General features: G+C 44.4%; 1 long non-coding RNA gene across 1 annotated transcript; it reads right to left on the bottom strand.

Annotated features, from left to right (window-relative positions):
- Positions 1 to 13618: 13618 nt before the first annotated feature.
- Positions 13619 to 14691, bottom strand: LOC308594805. Its single transcript, XR_014011630.1, has 2 exons — positions 14398 to 14691; positions 13619 to 13884 (listed from the first exon to the last, which is right to left on the bottom strand). It is a non-coding gene; the product is annotated as an uncharacterized lncRNA (long non-coding RNA).
- Between the last annotated feature and the right edge of the window lie 2600 nt (positions 14692 to 17291).

Genomic DNA, 17291 nt, shown 5'->3' on the forward strand with positions numbered 1-17291 from the left:
CTCTGCATTGCTCGCATCTGCCCACTCTAGTAACAAAGGACTTTGGAAAAATGAATGCAATAAATGTTATTCTTTGCAGATTTCCTCCTGAAGTCTGATAAACAACCCTTATCCTTTTAAATGCCATTGCATGTCACTGGAGGTCAAAACAGAACATCTTTGCTACTTCTTCTTCTTCTCCTTCTGGTTCTTTTTCTTCTTCTTTTCCGAGATGACTGAAGACAGGGACGATGACCCTATCTGTGGCTTCCTCTCTGGAGTTTCAGCAGCTGTGAACAAAAGCTGGCCAAATTTGCAACAGCTGCCTTAAAAGGGAGTCACTGCCAGCCTCTGTTCCAGGAAGCAAACACATGGACATTGCCACAACCCTGACAAGGCCAAAGGGCTTCTCCTCCCCTTCAGATGTTGCCCTTTAGTTAAGACCATCCTGGTCCTACACACCGGTCTTCTCCAACCTGGTGCCCACGCCCAAGTTGTTTTGGGGACTACAACTCCTACGCTAGCTAGGGGCTGACATGAATTGCAACCCAAAACATCTAGAGGGCATCGGGGTGGCAAAAGCTGGTGTTAAGGGGGCTCCCCAGTCAAAGGAATGCACATGGCAGATAGTTAATTCCTTTGGCTTGGAATCAACTTGATCCCCTTCCCCTCTTTCCTTTACCCTTTTCCCTTTCTCCTTCTGTGATGGAGCTCCAATTTGGGGACTTCCCTGGCTTTTTTTCTGGCCCACGTAGGACCAGTCTGGATAGTTGGCCTTGGTGAAGATTTGACGTTTTCATCCCCAAAAAGTTTTTGATTTGAGTTTCTACTGAAATGAGGCTGCCTTTTAATGTTGTATTTTAATCCTGTTTTTAAGTTGTATTTTAATCAACTTTTTAAATGTATTTTTATTAAGGATTTTCTTGATTTACAAAGGTTTGTGCAATGTCTCTCGTTGTTTTTTTCCACGTAACACTTTTTTTTTTTTTTACAAATCAGTTTCATTTGTTGAGACATTAGGAGGAAGAGGGGGAAAGAGGGGGAGGGGGAAAATATGAGTGGGGGTGGGGTCGGGTGGCGCTTTTTCTATTTTACTCAATATATGTGGGGTTTTGTGTCAGCATTGCTTGTGTGGGTCCTCTGCTGTTCACTTGTGTTCCTTTGGTGGTGAGAGAGGTTGGGGTTGGCCCAGGGTGTGGTTATTCATTTGCTGTGGTGGTCTTTGTTTTTGTGTGTGAGTGGGGTGGGTGGGTGTTTAGTATCAGGTTAGCCATCTTGATTTGTATGCTGTTGGTGGATTTTTTGCCATTTTCTTGTTGGGCTGTGTATGTGATAAAGGGGAGCCATACCAGGGTGAAGGCGTCTTCTTCTATTTATCCCCGTGTCAGTTTCAGTTTATTGGTTAATTTTTCTAGCAAGGCTGTTTCCCATACTATTTGGTACCATTGGTCCATGCTTACTCCTGACAGGTCTCTCCAGTGTCTGGCTATGATGTTTCTGGCTGCTGAAAGTAGGTGGGTTATAAGTTCTTTGTGGTGTAAGTGGGCATTGTTGTCTTGGACTATGTTCAGTAGGGCCATTTCTGGGGTGATTTCTAATACTTGCTTGGTTATTTTACATATTTCTCGTATGACTGTTGTCCAGAATAGTTGGATTTTGGGACACTCCCACCACATGTGGAGGTGGTATTTTAATCAATTGTTTTATACCTGGTGTTAGCTGCCCTGAGCCCGGTCTTGGCTGGGGAGGGCGTGGTACAAATAAAATTTATGATGATGATGATGATGATGATGATGATTATCAGAGCAGACACTTAAGAGTAGTTTCTATGGCATCAAATAACCACACACACCAGCCTAGCGTTGTCATGGTCTGGCTGGATGCTGAGGATTGGTGGAGGGCACCAGCTAGGGAGCCCCCAAGGGAACCCACGGGGGGGGGAGGCTCAGAGCCAGGGGATTGGTGGTGGGGCAAAAATGAGTGGTCAGAGGGAGAAGAGGGAGCAGACTGGTACGAGGAGGTTCCAAAAGCTTAGTCGGAGGCAACAGGGCTTAGTGAGCAGGAGAAGGCTGTGTCAGAGAGCAGTCCAGGCTCAAAGGCAGGAGAGGAGAGGGGCCAGGAGAGAGGGATGAGGGAGGCTGCTGAAGAAGCCAGGGTATCTCCCCCTCCTGCTGCGACCAGCTCCTCTCTCCCCAGGTCTCCCAGGGCAAGGTAGAGGAATGAAGAGGGCAGGGCAATGAGAGATAAGACAAAGGAGTCTTAGGCTGCTGGGAAAGGAACCAGGAGAGGAGCAGTAGCAGTGGGCATTAGTTGGCCACTGAAGATGCTTGTCTAGTTGTGCATTTGGCATGAGAGCAGTAGGCTCTTCTTAAGCGTGTGCATGTGCGTGTCATTTTAGGGGGAGAAACTTGATTTTTGCAGATTTCTTCCACGACGGGTCTTTAAAATACAGTGGTACCTCGGGTTACAGACGCTTCAGCTTACAGACGCTTCGGGTTAAGAACTTTGGCCGAGGATGAGAACAGAAATTGCACGGCGGCAGCGGGAGGCCTCGTTAGCTAAAGCAGCACCTCAGGTTAAGAACAGTTTCAGGTTAAGAACAGACCTCGAGAACAAATTAAGTTCTTAACCTGAGGTACCACTGTATCGTTTTGGTCGTGCAGAATTCAAATCTGCTATTATTTTTGTGACTGGACAACACTGAGCTTGGGAAGTCTACATCAGATGAAGAAGCACATAAACTGCTTTCGGAAAACCGAACAATTTTAATTGTGCCTTCTGAAAATGTCATGGAATGCTAAATAAATAATAGTATTAATAACAATAATATAACTGCAATTAACTGGCGAGATTTCCATGCAATTTTACGCACATTTAACTTACAAGCAAAACCAAATGATATTAATTTGATTCAGTCCTTTAGTTCTAGAAAACTATGCTGCTGGTACACATCCAAAAGTTGTTAGACAAAGTGCCACACTTTTAACTAGTGCTTTTCTTCTAGAAAAAAGGGGGATGATACTGCCTTGAGCACCCCCAGGAAAAAAGCACCAATTTAACCAAAATATTTGGTTTGGTTTGTTTTAAAAAAATATTCAAAATTATAACAAGAGATATTATCCAAAAACATACCATCCTTGATCCCCCCTATTCTTCCTCCCTCCCCCCTCCCCCACAAAACCCACTCACCCCCACCCCACCCCCGACTTCCCTCAGTTCCAGTCTTTGGTTTCTCTAAGAATGCTGTTTGCTGCATGTTACAAAGTTGTATAGATCCTCAAACTATTTAGCTGATTATTATCAATAAAAAAGTTTGTGAATGTTTATTCAAAACCTGCCAAGGAGTCCAGTTCGCTTTGTTGCGTCTTCAGATACTTTGTAAAGGGTTCCCATTCATCCTTAAAGTCACAGTTATCCTTATCCCGTAGCTTATATGTCAGTTTTGCCAGTTCTGCATAGTCCGTCAATTCTTCTTGCCATGATTCTTTAGTTGGGGTTTCTTCAGTCTTCCATCCTTGTGCTACCAGAACTCTCACGGCCATTGTCGCATACATGAAGATGTTTTTCAACTTTTTTGGCAGGTCTTTCACTACAAACCCCAACAAAAATGCCTCAGGGTTTTTAACAAATGTTAAATGGAACATTTTCTTCAATTCGTTGTAAATCATTTCCCAAATTTTTAAAATTACCTTACAATCCCACCACATATGATAAAATGTCCCCTTCTTTTCCTTACACTTCCAACATATATTTGAATTTTGTACATTTCCCCTAACTGCACTGGTGTTGTATACCATCTGTACATCATCTTCATGTACCGTAATTCTTCTTCAATAGGGAACAATCTGTAAATTTTAAGTCAGTTTTCCATAATTTAACCCAATCTTCCATCATAATATCCACCAAAATATTCTGAATTCCCAAGTCATGTTACAACTTTTTTTTAGTACCCCTCACTTTTGGAATTTGAAAATTCAACACAGCCTAAATCTCACGTCCTTACGCACATGGCTCTGGCAAGCAGATCTAGCAAAATACAAAGCAGATCCGATAGCCCTGACATCTATATTAAGCACACACAGAAAAAGAAAGAGAGAGAAAGTGCTCTTAAAATGTACTGCTCTCTTGCAACATAAGCCTAAATATATCCAAAGAGTGAGCCTTGGAACTGTGCACATTTTGGCCTCTGCTTTCGTCCCCAAATCCCACTCGGCCCGGGAACAATACCCTTCCACAGAAAGCAGATTAGACTTGCCTAAAGCCTTGACGTTTCCGAAGGAACGGTGGGAAGCCAAAAGCTCTGTAGTCAACAAAAGTTCAGGCCAAACAATTCCAGGCAATTGCAGTTTTTCTTTGGCAGAGAGGTGCCCTGGAGGGAGATGGGCCTGCTGCCAGGGCTTTTGTCCTTTGCAACCCGCAGGCTCCGCGCTTTCGGGGCGGAAACACTCAGCGCAAGCCTCTCTTGCAGTTTTACAGCTTAGTCAGCCGCCGCCGAAGGGGGCACGTTTAACCTTTTAAGGTCACTGCCAGCGAGGCTAAGCAAGCGCGGGCACGGGTTGCTCGAACAAAGCTCCAGGATGCCCCTGCTTGCCCCACTGCACAACACAGCCCTACAGCTTGTGACCCAAATACCTATATAGCAGGGATGGGGAGAACGCATTCTCTTCTAAGCAACCTTCTGGGGGGCTACATGCTAGTGGTAGGTGGGGCCAGAGGCAAAAGCTGGCATCTGGGATGCTAGCTGAGACCCTGCCTGCCTGTGCCCCGTCGTGCCAGAGTGGTACATGCCCTAGTTACCTCCCACTTTGACTCCTGCAGCAGGCTCTACGTGGGGCTACCTTTGAAGGTGACTTGGAAACTACAACTAATCCAAAATACAGTGGTACTGAAATATACTCGGAGTCCTGTAGTGATTTCATGCTCTTTATTGCAGCGATTGAATTGCCCCCCAAACCTTAGGCTTTTATATACATTATTTACACAATGAGTCCCGTCTGATTGGCTGGTTCTGCTTCCCTCCTGGAGCCTGATTGGTCTTTTCCTGCAGGCCAATCAGTTGTTGCATTCTATGATCCTACCAGCCTAATAGGCTGATTAACTTCCTCCTGGAGCCTGATTGGTCTTCTCCTGCAAGCCAATCAGATGTTGCATTCTGGGATCCTACTTGTCTATTGTTCTAGGATCCAAGGTTGGTACAAAACAGGTACCTGGTTTTTTTAACGTCTTTGTTGATGAACATTTCGGCTTAGGACCCCATAAACTCAGAAGTACCGTATTTTTTGCTCTATAAGACTCACTTTTTCCCTCCTAAAGAGTAAGGGGAAATGTGTGTGCGTCTTATGGAGTGAATGCAGGCTGCGCAGCTATCCCAGAAGCCAGAACAGCAAGAGGGATTCCTGCTTTCACTGCGCAGTGATCCCTCTTGCTGTTCTGGCTTCTGAAATTCATAATTTTTTTTTCTTGTTTTCCTCCTCCAAAAACTAGGTGCGTCTTGTGGTCTGGTGCGTCTTATAGAGCAAAAAATACAGTAAATGGTTCGGTTTTCGAATGCACCTCGGAAGTCGAACATGAAACGCAGCTTCCGTATTGAGTTTTCTGAATTGAGTTTTCTGTTTTGAGGCTTTCGTACTGAGTTTTCGGTTTGCGAATGTTTCAGAACTTGAACGGTCTTCTGGAACAGATTACATTCAAAAACCGAGGTACCACTGTATGGGACTGGGAGCGGCCACCAGGACCATATAACACTGGTCCTAAAGGATCTACACTGGATCCCGGTACATTTCTGAGCACAATTCAAAGTGTTGTTTGGCCCTGCATACTTGAAGGAGTGTCTCCACTCCCATCGTTCAGCCCGGACACTGAGGTCTAGCTCTGAGGGCCTTCTAATGGTTCCCTCCCTGCAAGACGGGAATCTACAGAGAGCCTTCTTGGCAGTGGTGCCCTCCCTGTGGAACGCCCTCCCATCAGATGTCAATGAGATAAGCAACTATCTGACATTTAGAAGACATCTTAAGGCAGCCCTGTATAGGGAAGCTTTTAATGTTTGATGTCTTGCTGTGCTTTAATTTGTTGTAAGCCACCCAGAGTGGCTGAGGGAACTGAGGGCTAATGTGTTGTTGTTGTTGTTGTTGTTGAAAGCTGCATGCACACTCTTCTTATTTAAACAAACATTAAGGGCACTCTTGCCCATCTGAAGACTTAAGCTCTCCCCCTGGAACAGCCCAGGCAAACCTGGACACTTCAGGTCAGCCCTACAGGTCTGGTACCCCTAAGCATAGGGTGCTGCCTCCATCCCATAACTGCAACATCAAGACCATCACTCGGGTCCAACAGCATCCTGAGTGAATTGCAGCTGCCAACTGGAACTAGGGCAGACGTAGCAAATGTCTGTGACTCTTCCAGGATTCACTTTGCCTCCTGCAATGTGCTCCATTTGACAGTTACAAAACAAACAGTCCCAAGGCTTCTGGTATTTACAGGAAGAGATGTGTTTATTGTCTGATCCAGAGTCAGGAAGGACAACCCTTCTCACCCAGCCAGGAACATGCACCTGTTTAGAAAGGCAAGTGTCTGTTTGCGTACATCCTTCCAATTCGGAAACTCTTGTTGAACAAAGGTCCACGTAGAGAAGAGTACTGAGGGCTGGGGTGCTATTCAGACTGAGGTCCATATTTCCTGCTGCGCAAACTTCTGGAGTCCACATGTTCTGTGGGCAGAGAACTCCATCAGAAGCGGGTGGCCTACAGGCCGGAAGCACGACTCAGGTCAATGAGGAGTCAAGCAGACCCGACTCTACGGAACTGCCCACCACAAGAAATTAAGCAGGCACTATCCCTAGTGAAAAAGGGATGCAGGTGGTGCTGTGGGTTAAACCACAGAGTCTAGGGCTTGCTGATCGGAAGGTCGGCAGTTCGAATCCCCCCGATGGGGTGAGCTCCCGTTGCTCGGTCCCTGCTCCTGCCAACCTAGCAGTTCGAAAGCACATCAAAGTGCAAGTAGATAAATAGGTACCACTCCAGCGGGAAGGTAAACAGCGTTTCTGTGCGCTGCTCTGGTTTGCCAGAAGTGGCTTAGTCATGCTGGCTACATGACCCGGAAGCTGTACGCCAGCTCCCTCGGCCAATAAAGCGAGATGAGCGTCGCAACCCCAGAGTCGGCCACAACTGGACCTAATGGTCAGGGGTCCCTTTACCTTTATCCCTAGTGTGTTTCAGATGTCTGGTGAAAAGTCTTTCATTTCAGGAGGCCTTTTGCTCTACAAATGCTTTCCATGTGTGTGTCTGAGATGGTAAATCTTTGAGTTTTTACGTTTTGGAGGTTTAGTTTATGTTTTTAATTTGTATGTGTTGAATATGCTATTGTTGTAAGCCGCCTTGAGACCTATGCAGGGAAAACTGGTATATAAGCATTTAAGTAAATTTCTGCATTGGAGAGTCCCTTTGGATTACTAGACTCCCAAATCCTCCAAGTGTCCCTATTTTCCAGGGACAGTTCCAGATTTAGAGAAACCATCCCAGTTTCTGCTATGATCCTGGAATGTCCTGATTTTCCTTAGGATGCCCCTATTTTCATTCGAGAAATTTTGGAAGATATGGAGTTATCCGACCCCTGAGCCGTCTGAAGGCAATCCTGTATAGGGAAGGGTGTTGTTTTTTAAAATGTTTAATGATTTATTATGTTTTTATATATGTTGGAAGCTGCCCAGAGTGGCTGGGGCAACCATGTCAGATGGGCTGGGTATAAATAGTAAAATTATCATTGTGGAATGAGACTCCCTATTTTCATCTGAGAAATGTAGGAGGGTATGCAGTCTACCACATTCCACCCCCTCATTTCCTCCCAGCCACCTTGGACATCTCCACCTTCTGCGTTGAAGGACTTTCCTTCCTCGCGGCAGAAGTAATGCAAGGTCAGAGACAGTTGTAGGTGATCGTGCCTCTTAAAGTCATCCTTGTTCCTCTCCACCCTTTCCTGTTTTCAGATCCTCTGAGAAATATCTCCATTGTCTGTCTTGACCTTCACCATCCATCCGTTTCTGCTTCTGATTATTTCTGACTCTTGAATTCCCAGAAGAGAGAGGGAGCTTCTTAACACTTTTCTTCCCTGGGTGACGCTGAGGCCACCTCTACTTTATGAGGAGGGGGACAATCCTCCTTTCTCTCTCTCTCTTTTATTAAAAAAATATTCTATTTTTATTTATACTTATCAAAAGATATACAAAACTTCATACCCAATAAAAAGTATCTTTTTATAATACACCAGAATGAAATGTTATAAATATCTAATCTAAAAAGAAACAGGAGCGAAAAGAAGAAGAGAAAGACAAAAAAAGAAAGAGGGGGAAGGAAAAGAGAGAAAAAGAAAAGAAAATGGAAAACAATAAAAAGTATTTTGGTTCTCTGTCTGTCAGCTTAGTATTCGCTCACTAATATCCAACTATTCTATTTTCTATAAGCTAATATCTTTTCAATCTTGAAATCCAGATGTTACAAGTTCATTTTCTATTTCATGCAAAAAGCCCATAAGAAGTTTTCATCCAACCATCTTCCTTTATCCAAGTCGTTTTTTAAAAATATTGAATAACAACAGGCCCAGGGGAAAACCCTACAGCACCCCACTTGTCACTTTTCACTAGGATGACAAGGAACCATTGATGACCACTCTTTGGGTTTGGTCAGTCAACCATCTACAAATCCACCTTACAGTTACTGCATCCAGCCCATGTTTTACCAGCTTTTCCACATGAATATCATGGGGGACATTGTCAAAAGCCTTACTGAAATCAAGATATACTACATCCACAGCATTCCCCTCATCCACCAGGCTTGTAACACTATCCAAAAAATGAGATCTGTCTGGCATGACTTGTTTTTGAGAAACCCATGTTGGGTCTTAGCAATCGCAGCAGCCTTTTCTAAGTGCTCGCAGACTGACCATCAAAGCAGTTGTTGTTGTTGTTTAGTCATTTAGTCGTGTCTGACTCTTCGTGACCCCATGGGCCAGAGCACACCAGGCACTCCTGTCTTCCACTGCCTCCCGCAGTTTGGTCAAACTCATGCTGGTACCTTCAAGAACACTGTCCCACCATCTCGTCCTCTGTTGTCCCCTTCTCCTTGTGCCCTCCATCTTTCCCAACATCAGGGCCTTTTCCAGGGAGTCTTCTCTTCTCATGAGGTGGCCAAAGTCTTGGAGCCTCAGCTTCAGGATCTGTCCTTCCAGTGAGCACTCAGGGCTGATTTCCTTCAGAATAGATCAGTTTGATCTTCTTGCAGTCCATGGGACTCTCAAGAGTCTCCTCCAGCACCATAATTCAAAAGCATCAACTTTTCAGTGATCAGCCTTCTTTATGGTCCAGCTCTCACTTCCATGAATTTAGCAAGGGCTGGAAATGACACCAACTAGCTTGGGCCCAAGCTTGCTGGTTAAATGCCAAGCCCCCTCGGACTTCTGCTACTGCTCAGCAGAAATTGGGGTGGACCGTAACACCACCCTGCTCCACTGAACAAATTCCACAGAGAGGGAAGGAGGGGGGAAAGAATTCTGAATCCTACAGCTGAGAAGCACACTCTCGATAACTCTGATTTTCTACTTTAATCCGTTTCAAACTTGGCAAGAATGGGAATTAGCAAACAGCCATAACAAACCCCTGTGCGCCACAGCTTATGTCAACAGGAGATGCGGAATTACAAAATTGCTCAGGAAAATGCAAGGAATTTCCTGAAGCTGCCATCCCTCCTGGCAGGAGCCACATATATATGTAAGATGTGTAAGATGTCAGCATTGTTCTGATAAGATTCAAAATCAGAAGAGATAAAAGTCTTTACCGGTTAAGGCCACGACACCATTTAAGCACTATGTTGCAGAAAGAACCATCTGTGATGAACTGGAAGAAACAACAACCCTCTCACTTGTTTTACATGTTCCTTGTGATGAAGGTTGTTGTTGTTGTTGTTGTTGTTGTTGTTGTTGTTGTTGTTGTTATCCCGCCCATCTGAGTGTCTTCCAACCCTTAAACTTTTTTAGGCAGCAGATCCTGTTCACACTTCCCCAGGGTTACATCCCATTGAATTCAGGAGGGCTTACTTCTAAGTAGACTTCCATCTGTGCGACTTCATGGTCACGGGCCCCATTTATTTAGTTAGTTAGTTAGTTAGTTAGTTAGTTAGTTGAATATTTATGCTCTGCACTCTCATAAAATATATCAAGGTAGCTCATAGCATGAAATCCAATAAAACCAACCTAGGAATATCAATAAGACACAATTGCAAATGTCAATAAAACCATCAGTAGATACTTCCCCTTCATGTGAAGGCAGTCTCCAGTGGATTGAGTGGATGGAGCCAAGCCAAAGATGCTCTCTTGGCTTCCATCCAAGAGAGGACAAAGGGACTGTCTCCTTATGAGATAGTTTCCAGGTGTATGTTACTTTTCTAAGCTAAGTCTGCCTTCTGGGATCCAACTGTGAACAGAATGTGAGTAAAATCTTTTTATACTTTTATAGAAGACTGTGTTGTGTCTTATCTTTTATGAGGGAATAAGGGGGAAATACCAGAACAGCTATTATAGAGGCTTTAGCGAGCCTGAGCTAAAACATCCGCTGTGAGTTTAAAAAGGGGAATGTTACTCTGCTAAATTGTGAACTTGTTAACACAAGTTGGAAAGGCTATAATCAAACAATATATCCTCTCCTGCATCCCTGAACATTCCCACAGCCTGGAGGACTCTCTAGGAGATGGAGGCTAGGAGAGGAGGCTGAGGAAACACTCCACAAGGGTGAGAGGCTGCCAGCTCTGCAGGGGTGACACAACTGGGCTCCTGAGAATGCAGTTGGCCAAGGGAGCCGTGGACTCAAAAAGGTTGAAAACACTTGAGGTAGGGGATTTTCCACAGGTCAGGGCTCAGTCCTTAGTGAAGGACCCTGGAACCCCCAGGAAATGGGGAACCACCAGAAATGACCCTTCAGAGGATCTCAGAGATGGAGGTGGCATAGAAAGAATCAAATGGTCCTGACAACACATTGGGCCAAAGTTGTTTGGGGCTTTGTGCAGCTCTGCCAGTAACATGCCCTCCAATATTTATCCAATGAAAATAGGTACATCCATCATCATCATCATCATTATTAATATTAACATCCCACCCATCTGAATGGGTTGCCTCAGACACTCTGGGCAGCTTCTGACATATATAAAAACATAAGAAAACATTAAACTAGGCATAGGCACATTTTTAAAAACAGTCGTAAGGGAGAGCTTATTGTTAGGAGTTTCCCAAATGTCTCTGGGCAGCACTGGAAGCCACATGTGCACATAAATACGTGCGCACACAACCACAGAGGCCCTTTCATGAAAGGCTGCTGAAAGGGGAACCCACACAATTCACTAGCTATTCATTCCCACCACAGTGCAGCTTCTCAGACCAGATCTAGGACTGACTGTCCTGAGCCAAGAGGCACAAAGTCACTTTGCTGGTTCTAGGAGGGGAAGAGTGGTTTTGTTTTGTTTTTTGCATTCTTCAAATCAAGAATACACACACACCACACACACACACACACACACACACACACACACACACACACATTGTTTTCACCTTTTACAAATATTTTAACAAAAAATCCACACCCAAAATTATCTCCATTTCTTTCGACTTCCCTCCCCTCCTTTCTGAGGTTACTTACGTTTGTATCTTTTCATAACTGCATATCCAGTTCAAACCTGTTTACTAATTTCCCCTTATGTTCAATTATTTCTTACTGCACGAGCTTATGTCAATCCTGCTAATATTTTATTTTATTTTTTCAAATTTTTTTAATTGATTTTCCAAAAAGCTTTTTTAGACAAACAAACAAACAGACAAACAAACTTAAATCTCAACCGTATTTAAACCAAACTTAATAACATTGTTAAGTGACTTCCTCGTATCCCCCTGGTTGGATTTCATTGTATATCATTTTAACGGTTTTCCAAAACCAATATTCTTATAAAATTAACTTCATCACTTAACATCTTTCTTTCTTTACAATCAACATTAAACATATTAATTCATCACATCCCATGTTTAAATCCTAGGCCTATCTGGTATTTGCAAGCTTTTCCAATTAATTTAGCTTAACATATTTAACTAAATAGTCTTTAAATTTCCTCCATTCCTCAATCCTGCTAAGTTGTTTACAATGTGTCTTCAAATAATCAACAAATTTTCCCCATTCCGTTTTTAAAAGACTCTCTTCTTGGTTTCTTATTCTTCCCGTGAGTTTTGCCACTTCTGCAGAGGCCATTGACTTTGCTTGCCATTCATTCTTCCTTGGGTGGGACAGTAACTTCAGCACAATATCCCTGCACAAAAAGCAGCCTGGCAGCTGTGGTTGCAGACATAAACAGATTTTTTTCCCCTGGTCTTTCATTATATCCTGTCCTATTATCCCTAAAAGAAAAGCTTCTTTTTTTTCTTTAGTAAAAGTTACCTTCAACATTTTTTTCAGTTCCTTATAAATCATTTCCCAACCATATGCAGTTGAAGGAGAGCTGGCTAGAATTGAGCAAGTAAAATCAAAGCAAGGTGGACTGCTTAAAAGCTCTCTCTCTTTTTTTTGCACCAGATCTGCTTTGGGTTACCTGGTACAGAAAGAGCTTTTTCCCCCTTTAATGTTTTTATAGCAATTTCAACATAACAACATATCAAAATATATCATATTCATTATTTTTCCCCTTCCCCCCCAAACCCTCCCTCCCTCCCCCCCCAGAGACTTCCCTCAGCTCCTGACTCTGATTTCTCAACCCATCTTATTCTCTTTTTTTATAATATTTTATTAGGTTTTATCAATAAGGAGATTCAAAAGAATACAGAAACAGAAAAATACAAAGTTACAAAATACAAAGATACAAACATTAAACACAAAAAAGACAAGAAAAAACAAAAAACGAAGCACATAAAAAAGAAAACAAAACTCCCTCTTTTTAAATTTCTCTTTAGTTAACTTATTTTCCTGACTTCCTCACGCCTCCCTTTTTTGTATCCCTTTTTTTAAAATTTAGTTCAGCAAATTCATATCCAATTTAACTTATCTATTATCAATCCCATCTTACATTTTACCTTGGTGCTAGAACCCCATCAGTTCATTTCAACGTCATCAGCATTCAAAAATTTTACAATGTTTCTGTAAATAAATTTTAAATTTCCTCCAATCTTCCTCCACGAGCTCTTCTCCCTGATCTCGAATTCTGCCAGTCATTTCCGCCCTCAACCCATCTTATTCTCTGCATGTTATAAAATTATACAAATCCTCACACTATCTGTCTACCATGTTGTCAATCAATAAATCTGTGTATGTTTATTCAAAACCTGCCAAGGAGTCCAATTCATTTTGTTGTCTTTTTAAGTGATTTGTGAAAAGTTCCCATTCTTCTTTAAAGTCACAGTTGTCCTTATCTCACAGTTTGTATGTCAGTTTAGCCAACTCTGCATAGTTCATCAATTTCTCTTGCCACTGTTCTTTTGTCGGGGTTTCCTCATTCTTCCATCCTTGTGCTATCAAGACTCTAGCCGCTGTCGTTGCCTACATAAATAAATTCTTTGTTTTTCTTGGCAGGTCTTGTCCTACAATCCCTAACAAAAATGCTTCTGGTTTTTTTTACAAATATCCTTTTAAACATTTTCTTCAATTCATTATATATCATTTCCCAATTTTTTTTAACTTCTCTACATTCCCACTGTTATGTACTGAAGTTCTCACCCTGGGCCAGCAGGGGGATACTGTAGATAGTTATCACTCAGGTCCACATATGCAAATAAGGAATTGAAAGTGACGTTCAGTGATTGGATAGTTACAGAAAGTTGTTACTGTTGCTTTGTAGTTGAGCTCTATATAAGCAGGTTGGCTGAACCCTTCAGCCCAGTTGTGTTCTGGGCCTGTGAATAAACAAGAGCTGTTTGAAGAATCACTGTGTCGTCTGATATGCTCACCCACAACTTAACACCCACCACATATGATAAAAAGTCCCTTCTTTTTGGTACAGAAAGAGCTTTTAAGCTCTCTGCCTTGCTGCAGTGGGGGGGCGGTAAGGTCAACTGAGTGCACCAGCTGTGGGAGGCTCTTGTGAGACCTCACAGGGCAATCTGCGCTCCCACTAAAATCTCACGCAAGCACCTCTCTCCTTCCAGAGGCGGATTTAGGGGGGCATGACCGGTTCACCTGCACTGGTGCCACGCTGGAAGGGCATCGCAGAGGGGACTGCAACGATGACAGGGGTGCCAAATTTTTGTGTTGCAGAGGGTGCTGCTGGAATTTGAAAGCCCAAAGTCTGCCACTGCTGGTGAACCAAGCACCCTTGCCCTTCACCCCAGCAAGACTTAAAACACTCTTTTCATGCTGGATCTGATTGGGTTACCCAGCATGAAATGAGCTTTTTCTCTCCCCCTCACCCACTAGCTGTGGGGCAGCTCCAAGGGTTTGGGTATACAGCGGTACCTTGGTTCTCAGACTTAATCCGCTCCGGAACTCCACTCGAAAACCAAGGCGTGCTTTCCTGTAGAAAGTAATGCAAAGTGGATGAATCTGTTGGAGACTTCTAAAAGCAACCCCTAAAACAGCAATTTAACGTGAATTTTACTCTCTAACGAGACCACTGATCCATAAAATGAAGGCAATAAACAATGTACTGCAGTCACACAGTCAATCAATCAGTAGCTGAACTGGGTTCCATGCAGTCACAAAAACAAAAACAAAAGAGCCACCAAAAAACGCAAAATAAATAGCAAAAACAGACAGACCTCAGCGTAACACTCAAATCGTCAGCGTAACATTCAAAATGGAAGTGTGACACTCAAATCAGAAGTGTAGCACTCAAATCGGAAGTGTAACACTCGAAATGTCAGCATAACACTCAAAACGGAAGTGTGGCACTCAAATCAGAAGCATACCGTATTTTTCGCTCTATAACACGCACCCGACCATAACACGCACGTAGTTTTTAGAGGAGGAAAACAAGAAAAAAATATTCTAAACGAAACAGTGGATGTATGATTTTTGTGGTTCATGCTGTGGCCACAGACATGTGATCTGACAGTGAGTTTGGAGTAGCCCAATGCAAAAATCCTGAGGATCCATGTGGATCCATGCTTTGTAACCACGTTTTTGCACCACTGCGGCCCCAGGGAACAGTGGGTGCATGATTTTTTTGGTGCAAGATTGTATGTGATCTGATGGTGAATTTGGGGTGACCCAGTGCAAAATTCCTGAGGATCCATGTGGATCCGTGCTTTGTAACCACGTTTAAAGTGGGGAGGGAACGAAAAGCACTCAAGGGACAAGGAGCACGCATGGGGTGTGTGGAGAAGGATGCTGCTAATACTGCAGAAGAGGGGCTTAAGGGGAGAAGGCTCCTCTCCTCTCCCGCTTTGCTCCTTTAAAGCAAGCAGGCTCTGCTTTTCTCCCTCCTCCCCGCTCATCCCCAGCTTAGCGAGCTGAAAAACTTTGCTGCTATGTAGCGAGCTGAGTGGGGAGGAGAGAGGAACAGAGAGCCGGCTTGCTTTAAAGGAACCAACCGGACAGGAGCTGCTTACACTCGCTTTGCTCCTTTAAAGAAGCAGGCTCTCTGTCCCTCTCTCCTCCCCACTCAGCGGCTCTTCTCCCGCTTTGCTGTTTCAAAGCGAGCCACGGAGGAGGGAAGGAAGGGGAACCATGGATCCTCTGCTCACGACTGCAGCAGATCCCCCCGCCACCCATAGGCATTCGCTCCATAACACGCACAGACATTTCCCCTTACTTTCTGGGAGAAAAAAAGTGAGTGTTATGGTGCAAAAAATACGGTAACACTCAAACCGGAGTACGTTCAGCTTCTGAAAAAGTTCACAAACCAAAACACTTCCGGGTTTGCAGTGTTTGAGTTCCAAGGCATTTGAGAACCAAGGTACCACTGTACGTGATTTTCGTGTATATGCAGAACCCCTGGAACTGAACCCCCACCTTAGATGTGTCCATACCATACTGAACCAGACAGACAAACAGTATGGCCTGGGCTCAGGTAGCTTGCGGTGTTTCACATCCAGCAGAATCAAGTGGTAATAATAATAATAATAATAAATTTTATTTATATCCCGCCCTCCCCAGCCGAAGCCGGGCTCAGGGCGGCTAACAACAATAAAACAGTACAAAAGTACAACATAAACAACATTCTAAAATCATTCATTATAAAATTAATTAATTCAAGCCACTAGCAACCATTGGGCCAGGGCTCTGCGAAGATTGCCGAGGGAGGGAGTCAGGCTGTGCCCTGGCCAAAGGCCTGGTGGAACAGCTCTGTCTTGCAGGCCCTGCGGAAAGATGTCAAGTCCCGCAAGGCCCTGGTCTCTTGTGACAGAGCGTTCCACCAGATCGGAGCCACAGCCGAAAAAGCCCTGGCTCTAGTTGAGGCCAGCCTAACTTCTCTGAGGCCTGGGACCTTCAAGATGTTTTTATTTGAAGACCGTAGGTTTCTCTGTGGGGCATACCAGGAGAGGCGGTCCCGTAGGTACGAGGGTCCTAGGCCATATAGGGCTTTAAAGGTTAAAACCAGCACCTTAAACCTGATCCTGTACTCCACCGGGAGCCAGTGCAGCTGGTATAGCACCGGGTGAATGTGATCTCGCAGCGAAGACCTCGTAAGGCGTCTCGCTGCAGCATTCTGCACCCGCTGGAGTTTCTGGGTCAGTCTCAAGGGCAGCCCCACGTAGAGCGAGTTACAATAATCCAGTCTGGAGGTGACCGTCGCGTGGATCACAGTGGCTAGGTCAGGGCGAGAGAGGTAAGGAGCCAACTGCTTAGCTTGGCGGAGATGGAAAAATGCCGCCTTTGTTATAGCTGCAATCTGCGCCTCCATGGAAAGGGAGGTGTCGAAGATTACACCCAAACTCTTAACGGACGGTGCTGGCACTAATTGCACCCCCGCAAGAGATGGGAGTTGCCCCCCCAATCCCATATCGCCCCGTCCCAGCCACAGGACCTCTGTCTTCGAAGGATTTAGCTTCAACCGGCTCCCACGTAACCATCCAGCCACAGCTTCCAAACATCTGGTCAGTGTGTCTGGGGCCGAGTCAGGATGGCCATCCATCAACAGATAGAGTTGGGTGTCATCGGCATACTGATGACAACCCAGCCCAAAACTCCGAACAAGCTGGGCGAGGGGGCGCATAAAGATGTTGAAAAGCATCGGGGAGAGTATCGCACCCTGGGGTACTCCACACACCAAGGAGTGGCGCGATGACAGTTCCCCCCCAAGCGCCACCCTCTGTCCCCGACCAGAGAGAAACGAGCGCAGCCATTGAAGGACTGTGCCCTG

Source organism: Podarcis bocagei (assembly GCF_964188305.1).
Source record: "Podarcis bocagei genome assembly, chromosome: 9".
NCBI classification, from domain to species: Eukaryota; Metazoa; Chordata; class Lepidosauria; order Squamata; family Lacertidae; genus Podarcis; species Podarcis bocagei.